Here is a 10,840-nt window from a genome sequence, read left to right as displayed (position 1 = left end):
AATACAAGAGCTGAATGTAAAAGGTTACTGTGTACAGCAACTCAGAAACAAAGCAGCTATTTAGGGAATGGAGTCATAGGTCATCAAGAAAGAGTAAAGTTTCAGACAAAACATGAGGTAGTTGGGTAATGGGGATTGCAGAATTTGCATTTATTATTCCACAGACAGGGAAGGAGGCTGTGCCTTGTTTATCTCAAGGTTTTGTTAAAATACTGAGAGAAAATAGGATAAGATGGAAGGAAAAACTAATAATAAAGTCACTCACTGTAAAATTAACAGTGAAAGAAATAAATATCCTGGTCTGTCCATAATAGTGCTAACACAGAACTACACAAAAAAGTATCTATCTATATAGTGTGTGGATATGTCACTGGCCAAAGCAACTTATAGGTCTTCCATTTCTCTACATTTTGAGCCGATCATTGTGCGAAAAAAGTTTCTAATGTAATCAGATTACCGCATCAATGTGAAACGAAGAAAAAACACTGGCGTTCACATGTTTGGTATTATAATTTGGATATGTCACACTGATCAAACAGCTTTGATTTGTGAATAAGTTTTTTACCAAGATGGAGGCACAGAGTACTCTAATTGTTGGTAACATTGTAGTTGTTATCATGTGCTTTGTGGCTGTGCGAACTGTCGCATAAATGAAACCAAAAAATAAATAGATATGTTCTAGATAGTTACTTTTGAATGTTCTTTGTTGTAGTCTAACTGGGAATGTAGTTTCAGTGTTTCTCCACATTTTTTTGAGAGGAAAGGACCAGGAACAACAGCTGAAGCACTGTAGTTTTCACTTGCCTCAATAGAGGTTAGTGTTCATGATTCAACAACAAGAAAGAGACAGGGCAAAAACGGCATCCATGGGAGAGCTCCAAGGAGAAAACCAATGCTGACCAAAAACAACACAAATGCTCATCTCACATTTGCCAAAAAAAAATATCTAAATGATCCCCAAGGAAATATTCTGTGGCCTGACAAACATGGTCTTGGTCTACTATTATGAAAAGATGTGTCATCAATTATCCCCTTCCTGATTTCTTATTTTCATTGTTTTTCCATGAAAAAAATGAAAATAAGAAATCAGGAAGGGGACAAAACCTAGTTTCACAGCAGTCTTTATTAGCAGATACCCAAGTATATTTGGTGAGTCATTTAATTTTTTACAATTTTTATTTTGAAAGTTAATTGATTGTTATTCACATGTCCCCAGAGCTTCTGGTAGCTTCACTGTTTCATTACTGACAGACTTACTGGCCAGGTTGCTTTTATAATGGTGCTTGTACTTCCAACTTCTCAATTTTCATCTTCAGTTGGCAACATTAGTGCTTGTCCCTTCTGGTGGGTCTCCGGAGCAGAATCTATCTATTTATCTATTATTGAAAAAAAAAACATGCTGTACTTGATCATGAGAAAGCACTTGGTCACTCAACAGAGAGGAAGAAAATATGAAGGTTCTCCGTATGAATCACAGCAAATCTTAACTTCTTTGTAGAAGAGGCACAAATGCCTTGAGTTATGTCCTTCTACTGACGCAATGTTGAGATGACACGCAGATAGATTTGAACGAATCACCAGAGGGTGGTTCAGATGACATCTGCACTAAGTGTAAGTGTTTGAAGTCAAATCATGTTTTGACTGAAGGTTTTTAGAGGAGGTAGAGCATAGCTCTCTAAAACACTTTGTGGAACGGTGTCAGTTATATCCACAGCACAAAGGTAAGTACACCATCTGAAGCTCAATAAGTCACTCTGAGAGGCAGAAAGGTAACCTCATTAGATGTCATGGCAAAAGAAGACTGTAGTGGATTCAGAGAATGAGTAGTACCTTTAAACCACTTGTCAGGACAGACATTTTGGGTGAACATAGTAACATTTCAAAATGATGGAAAAGAGTCATGTAATCTGATAAATTATAAGACAGAGATTAGAAAGAGAATGATAGTGGAGATTGTGGGAAAGGATTTATACTGTGACCTCAATCTCACTTAGAATTTATAGAAGCCTTTCCATTAAACAAGCTTTGTGGAATGCATCATTAACATGGGTTAATCACTCAATGACTATGTCTAAGAAATATATAGCATGTCGATATACAAGTAGATACATATAGAGAAACACTAACATTAATAACAACAACATTAATACACATTTATTAGTTGCAGAATTCAGATGCCTTTACGGCATATATGTTCACACACACACACACACACACACACACACACACACACACACACACACACACACACATATATATATATTAATAAAGTGCCAAATCACAAGAACAGTCAGCTCAAGGTGATTTCTTAGCAGTGAGAATGTGTCTGACATGTTAAAGAAAATTATCAGCATACAAATAGTCAGGAGATAATGATACATGAACCCATGCTGACTTTCAATGCAGTCATCCTACGTGTTTTGAAGGCATTCGTTAGGGAGCAGCAGTTTTCAAATACACACAATACGAAAGAAGAAGGCTTGGGCTGTCTGTTTGGCCAAAGATCACAGTGTAAGCTTGTCTTACTATCTGTTTGTTACAGTGTGTGGGTGTGTGTAAGCTTAGGAAACAGAGAAAAAGTCCTTAAAGTGTCCCATAAAAACGGATTCAAACTTAGACCACCATTAAAGCCGTTAGGTTTTACTGTGTGTGTCCAGACTGCTACTCTTCTCAGTAGGTGTAATGGGATTGTATAACCTACTCCTGGATTAAGTAAAACCCTTTCCTAAACCTATAAATTTGAGCTGCAAAGCCAAAACATTTTATATCTATGCTGTTCCTAGTGAAAAACAGTCTGCCAATAGCTACTTTAGTATTTGTAATTTTATTAGTTTTGTGTAAATTAATTCATGAAATCTTGAGGTGTGCTCAGACAGCATTCGAAGCTGTATTTATACAAATTTGAAAGTTGTAATAAGAATTTTTAACCCAGATGAATGTGGAGGGTTGCACCTGGAAGCATGTCCAGTGCAAAATCTTATCAAAATCACAAAAGTGGATAACAAAGAATAAGTTTTCCGTACAAGATGGTCAGGGCCTGGCTAACGATGATCGACTCTGGTGCTGTTGAGGAAACAGCACTACTGCAGGCTGAAGACAAAGGAAAAGTAGAGGCCTATGAATGCAGTCTTCCAAGGATACAGACCTTGAATTTGGAAAAAGCTCTTCTCTCAGCAGTGTATGCCAACTTCCTGTTGCCATATGGCTCTTTTTTTTCTTTCTTCTGAGTGGAAAGTAGTCTCCACTGGTTGTACATCACCTGCTTTCCAGTCTGTCAGTTTGTTCATCTTCTTCTAGATCCTCACACCTTTTTAACCCAGTTTGACTTGACAACTGTATTGAGACCTGCTATGATGTATGGTTTGAACACAGTGGCGCTGACAAAAATACAGCAGGTGGAGTTGGAAGGGGACGGGATAAGAAATGAGTACATCAGAGGGACAGCTCAGGCTGAGCAATTTGGAGACAAAGTTAGAGAGGAAAGGGTGAACTGATTTGGACATGTTCAGAGGAGGAAGAGTGGATGGAGCTGCCAGGCAGTTAGAAAAGAAGAAGACCTCAGAAGAGGCTCATGGACGTAGTGAAGGAGGGAATGCTTAGGGTTGATGTAATTAGATTAGATTAGATTAGTTAGAGCTCTGTAGCTATGCCTTTCTGCTCTCTGAATGAATCTGCATAAAGTTACATGAAACGACTCAGTTGTTGAAACTGAATTTGATTTTATGTCTCTTTATAACCATTTGAAATTTTGACTGAATATGGAGAAGAAATATTTAACCACTTGTTGAAGTCTTGTCAGTGTTTAAAAAAAAAAGAAATATAATAAATTTGTTAACCCTCACCTCTGAAGCCCTGCGGGTCTGTAGCACTGAGAGTTAGAGCATTTTCAAAATACCTCAGGGGTCTATCGTTAAAGCCTGGAAGGGGTGATTACCAAAGAATCACATGAGACTACATCAGAGAGAACAGCTCTGGCAGTAACCAGCAGGAGAAAGAGCTGTAACAGCACTGATAGCATAATGCAAGACATAAACACCAGCACACTGGTTGTGGTGGGCAAAACAGCTCTCTGTAAGAATTTCTGAAATGCAAGAGTCAGTGCAACATGCTGACATCCATGATTTTAACCTAGTCTGTATTATTATTATTATTATTATTATTATTATTGTATTACTGTCTCACATTAATGCATATCTAAGAAGTTTTAACAAGATTCCCATTGTTAAAATGTTGCACTTACTATCTTTCCTTAAATTGTTGCTCCATAATGGCACTAAGAGTACTTTGGGATTGTTAACAAATCTAAAGGAGGGAGCAGTGTTCTAGGAAGGTTCTTTCCTTGTAGTCTGTGATTATGTTGGCTGTTAGCCATCCATGCTGAGCCTGAGTCACTGTTGGCAAACTGGCTCTTCACCCTGACAGCCTTGTTGAGAGCTGGGTTCTGACCAGGCAGTGGTAATCTTCGTTTACCTTCCTGTGTGCCTGAGTCTTGAATTTCCACAGGGTCTTACCCTCCAGCCTGGCTTAAAGCTCTGCGAGTTAGCTCTGCAAGGCAGGTAACACAGACAGACAGGTATCACAGGAAGAGTAATGGAAGATCACACGTGAAAGTTGTAAAAAAAAAAAAAAAAAAAGATGGGATAGCCACATAGTTGTTTATAATGCAAAAACAACATCGCAAATGACGGCTCACTTTATCACGGCTCTGAGCGGGGGGTGTCAGCATTTACTCAGCTTTAACATCACTCTGGGTTCTTAGCTAGCTTAGTGTTAGCATGCTGTCTGTACTTGCAAAGAGCCCCTTTGTGTTAACAGTATAATGCAGTTGTTTCTAAACTGGAGCAGTCTCCACTTTACTTTTATTTTTATTATATTATGCGATTGCAATAGTAATGATCATATCCATGCTGGAAACTTCACCACTATTTTCTTCCTCCAACACGCGAACTGAAATCAGCTAATTGTAGCAAAAGTGCAAGAACCGATAAGCGGGATTATTGGCAGGCAGACTAAGAATTCCAGGGAATAGGACTACTGGGATCCAGTTCTCTAGAAGAACAGGTTCTTCATTCCCATCCCTTTTTATCTGAGCACTTATATAGAAAGAGCATAGAAAAAAAGTGCTGGTATGAATGGGTGTGAATGATTGCAGAAAGTTGTGTAAAGCGTTTTGAGAGTGCTCAGAGTAAAAAAAGTGCTATATAAGAACGAGTCCATTTACCATCTACCAAGGACACAAGGAAATAATTCAGCCAAAAGAGTTATATACAGGGGCCTGCAAAATAGAGCTTAACAGACTCAATTTGATATATTTGATGAGAGTCTAAATTTAAGACCAAGCTGTTAACAAAGACATTTGGAGAATTACAGGCCTATATTCCAATACTCTGTCCCAAGTCCTAGAAATTTTGTTTTATCTCTACTTCTGATAATCTGGTTGGCTTTAAACGTGAAGATGGCACTAATGCGTTTTGGCTTTTTGCCTTATAACGCATTTTATATTAATTATAATAAGAAAGATTTCATGATTTGATGAGGATTCATATATCCCACCAACCCTTTGAAAGGCTTGGTTTGCATAAATTAAAAAAAGTTTCAAAGAGCACATCTTGGATTTCTTTTCAGAATCTCAGTTTTCTGGTATTTACACGAGATAATGTGAGATTCACTTTGCCTGTTTTTGTGTGAGTAATAGAGTTTGACAGTGTGATATTTTATCTCCTTTTCACATTATATACAGAATGATTTAAGCAAGGAAGACAGAAAACTTGATTTGTTTTCTGCCGTATTTGTTTTTGTTTTTTTCAGTGTATGGTTCCACTCATATTTACAGTGTGTAATGAGACTGAGACTATTAGACTATTACATAACCGATGATCTTTCAGATAGAGAGGATCTTTGTAGAGAGTGCTATAAGTTACAGAGACAAGTGTCTATTTTGGCCTGTGGCTATTTTGGGTATTGTACTGTGACTGTCCCTCTATGCTACTCATCTGTAGTTTCAGAGACCTACACTGGTTTAAACTGACAGCATGAGGCTAATAAGAAGTTTTAGAAGCAGCAGGTCATGCTTGCAAGTGCTGAACTAACACCTGCTCTAAATGCATCATTGTGGAAGTATATTTCTATTTTTTCCCTTTTTTATCCACTTCTTTCCACAATATGGAGTTATTTCAGTGCCAGTCATTCAGTCTGAGGGGCAACAAAGGAGCCAGGAGCCTGAAATCGATTACTTTCTCAAGGCAGAGTGTACAGATACCTTCTTTGCTGGTATCACTCTTTTTCATTACTGACAATCCTCTTTCCCTCTTTTTCTGTCTCTAAACCTGTTAATCTAGCCACATCACTGTCCTTTTTTTTATCTCTCCCCAAAATGTTCTCTGACCTCCTGTCCCCTTCTATTACTCTTTCTTTAAGGGAATACTTCAGCTTTTTTGGAATATGTGGCCGTTTCTTTTTCCAGCAAGAGCTGGGGAAGATCAATATTAATTTTATGCCTTCAGTCCAGTGGTATCTTTAGGACCTCTTTTAGCCTAGCCCAAACACTGGTGTGTGTAAAAGGTGCACACCAATGACATCTTGGCTCTCTCAACTAGACCAAGCAGAGCAGTATAAAGAAACCTCTTTTGGAAGTTCTTTAATGCATGAAAAGGTTATATTGCAGGCTTACAATGGCTAATGTTAGCAACCCTAAATTTGGCAAACAACACTTTTCTTCAACTATGTTACAGTTTACCTATGAATTGACTTGAACCCAAAGGTAAGTCCAGGTGAGTCCAGCTAGACTGGTCTAATATGTGAGATACGGATGCATCAGTAGAGCTATATATGATACTGCTGATTAGCATTGCTGCTAACTTTACCCAGGGGTCATCCCCAAAACTGCCATTTTAATAAATAAATAAAAACATCAGTAAAATGTTGACAGGGCATCTTCAGTTTTTACTTTCAGGTTTTTACTCTATGAAAATGTTATGTATTTATAGGAGTAAACTCTAAAAAATTGTTTATATGATAGTGTTTTAATGTTAGATCTGACAAATAAAGAACAAAAAAGAACATGTTCTTTATTTTATGAGGATAGGAAATTTATGAAAGGACCGCTTGAGGACCTCATACATTTATTTAAATGCCCCAAAAGGCACCAACATCAGATCCAATATAGTGACAAAAATTGACAGAATGGAGGTCTAGCAGCGAGCCATTGGTGTTATTCAATGGACATGACTTTAACTTGAAGCTCTAACAAACTCCAAACAGGTGAGTTCCCACATCTTTCTTTGTGTTTTTTTTGGGGGGGTTGCACTTTTTTTGTGCACTGTAAATAATGTGATCTATATTTTTTGAAAGCTTGGTATTTTAGTACGACTTAATGGCAGCTTTTTCAGTTGATTTTAGATGGCCACACTGGTTTTTGTAACCACTTCTGCATACATTTTCCAACCCTTGAGGCTGCTGCTTGTGCAAAGAATATGAGTGAGATAGGAATATGAGGGTAGTGAGACTAGTGAGAGTAAGACTGGTGCATGCTCAGTGGGCCATTCAACATGCAGGCAAACCAAGAAGAGTTGTGTGCGCAGCCTCAGTCTGATCCAGCTTAGTTCCTGTTAATAGTCTTAGCCATTAGCCATTACTCCATTGTTCCATGTATGATGCATTTTTTTTTAAAATTCTTTCATCTGTATTACTCCAACCTGTCTTTACTTAAAAATAACTCTCAAAACAGAAGCAAAAGACACTACTTAGTGTTTGCATAAGCAAATGGTACTAGCAGTTGCGCAGCGTAAAAAGGGCCAAGCAAGACTAAAAGACTACTTCTGTCAAGCTCACATACAGTATTTACACACTTCACAAACACAGCAGACCCACTTGGAGAAAAGGCCTCAGTACACAGTTAGTATCCATCAGCTGTACACAGCTATAAGTTGTGTTTGACTGTCAGACACTATTTGTCAACCTGCCACCTGTCTTTGGTCTACAGGTGTGAAATTACAGCCGGCACCTTCCTTCCTCACATGCCTGACATATTGCACACTCCAGCACAAAGTCCTTGCTTCACTACACACGCTTGTTTTGTCTCTATACTCCAGACCATATAACCATGAGAGAAACATCTTGTTTATAGAACATTTAACATAGAGTACAGTAGACCCTCGGTCCATTGCACATGCAACAAATGGAACACTTTTGCGACACTTTGAGTTTGTGGGGCCAAGCTTACAGTAGGCTTTCTTAAGTTACAGTTAAATGAAGAGAATGAAGAAAAGACAACAAAAACAAAAAAGGTTCTCTCAGACGAAAACTCGCTCATGAAATTTGTGTCTGCTTGAATCGAACTAAATTCAATTCCTATTAAAAGAATGTAATATCATAAAAGTTTAATTAAACAGCATGGCCAACACAACTGGATACACAGTAGAGATAGATAGAATAGTTTTATTCTGAATATGTAAATGTAACTATAATAATGAGAAAAGAAAAACTTAAAAACATCACATTTTCATTAATATCTCTATGTCTACACAATGTTTATGCTCAAAAGGGAGTAGGATGAGACACAGTAGAGCTCATTTATTTTAGTCACATTTTATTATTATGATGTAGTTATTAATCAATAATTTATTTAATCAGTTAGTCCTCAAAGATGGAGCTTCGGTTATTTGCCTGTTACCAATTACTACCTTTCTTTAGAAAATATGTTAAAAACTGCCCTGACTTTCATCATTGTCTCTTGAAGTATCACTAACTACTATTATACCAGAAAAAAATCAAATAAGAGCATCCAATACTACTACAACTTTGTACTTCTACTTACTGTGCACTAAGTAGCACAGAATCATCTCTCTCTGGTTTATGAGTGAGACTAGGAGCATATTGTAGCATGAGTGAGCTGTTTCAAATATTTCTCTGTTTTGTATGTTCATAGTGTTTTTTTCTGGTGTTTCTAGGTTTATCGTTTGACTCTGGTTTGTCTGGTGAAGGGTTTTTTGGTGGATTTGAGAGGGACTACTGCCAACTTTGCTGGTCAGAACGGTGCTGGTACAGGACTCTAGTCTGACTACCGTCTCCAGTCAACCGACTTGCAAGTTTATATGCAGTCAACATAGACATGAATGTTCAGGGTGGAATTGTTATAGAGCATAAATAAGAAACAGAATTGGGTACAGAACTTTGACGTTTTGTGGATTAGAGAAAATCAAAAATAAGTTCAAAGGTATACATGGGGGCTCAAATGTATGGCATATTGGAGTGTATGTAACTTCTGACCCTGTGTGGATTAGAGAAAATCCAAATAAATCCAAAGTTCTGCACCCAATTCTGATTTTTCAACCTCACTGAAGAAACAGTTAAAAAAAAATCATTAAAAGCCAAACTTATCATGACATTCGTGTGCATGATCTAAACTTTTGGGACTCTAAAGGTGGAGGAAAAACACAGACTATACAAAGTGTTGTTAATGCATTTTGTATCATGGAGCCAGTCTGGCTGTAGGTATTCTGAATAAAGAAAGCAAAGAACTGAATATGTGTGATGAAAACTCAGAGAAACACAAAGAAAGGTAAGAACACTAACTGCACACTTCATCAGTTATTCAGTATCCAAAATGAATTGAAAGGGACATTATTGGATGTTAACAATCTTCTGAGACACACAGCCACCTAATCTGTCCATGGCACTTTGTGCTGCTCAGTTAATTTACTATAATGATTTCCCACAGCTAGCCAAGGGCCTGCAGTTGAGAATGAACTGGGAATTTAATCTGCCTCTGGTCCCTGCTGCACTACTCAAAGACCTGTGATTCTATCAAATCATTTGGTCCACATGTTCTGTTGTCTGTCTGTCCAAGCCAAGCAAAGACTTAATAATTTGATGCAGTTCAACTTTAGGCCTTGAAAAAGAAAGTTATTTTCAAAATACACCACACGGGAATGAAGGAAAAGTATAAACTCAGTGTTTAGGGAATTAACACTGAGTGTTACAGAGAACCTGTAGCTTTCAACAATGGCCTGCTAAAGATGTTTGCTGGGGTCAACAACTAGCATGTCATTTCAGCTGTGTTACAGAGCATTTAGCAAAGTTGGTAAAAGACACCAGTGCTATTAAGTGATGAAAATGATTCCAAAACACAAATTAATTCCTAATAAAAGTTTTGACCTTCATGTATAAAGCGATTATTATTCCAACATCATAAGCACAATATAAACTCACCAGCCAATCATTTCAGCTTATTGTCAATACAAATGCAATCAGTAAGTCACATGACAACAACTCAGTACATTTAGGCAAGCAGACATGGTCAAAGGGATATTTTCTTGGTACACCTCGGCCACCTTAGTACCAATTAACAAAACACAAGGAGCACCAAAGTCCAAAAACCAGTTATGGGGGTCTGCCAGGCCATAGGGCAAGACTCTGGGACTAAGGCCAGCGGCAGAAACAATAATAGTCTGGAGGCCAGAAACCAGCAAGATATCTAAAAAAAAGCTGGAACTGGAGCAAGAAAAGACTCGAAAAGAAACAACAACAACAACAAAAAAACTACTGGAAGAACATTGTGTAGCTAATTAGTATAACTGGCAACAGGGCAGTAACATGATTGGGTATAGAAAAAGCATCCTGTTTCTCCCCATATGGAAAAGAAATAGAAAAAACTTATAAAAGACTTGCATAAGATTTGGCTTACTTCATATAGTGAATCATATAAGGCTTATATGATTTACACATGAAAGTGGACACTTTCTCATTACTTTCATATATTGTTTTAGTAAGTATCCAAAACATACAAGTTTCATTTATATAATTTTTCAAGGGATCTTATATCTGTTTTCACTCTTGTATG

Source organism: Pelmatolapia mariae, linkage group LG2 (genome assembly GCF_036321145.2).
Source record: "Pelmatolapia mariae isolate MD_Pm_ZW linkage group LG2, Pm_UMD_F_2, whole genome shotgun sequence".
NCBI lineage: Eukaryota > Metazoa > Chordata > Actinopteri > Cichliformes > Cichlidae > Pelmatolapia > Pelmatolapia mariae.
The sequence above is the reverse complement of the archived record's forward strand: the minus strand, read 5'-3'. Positions refer to the sequence as shown.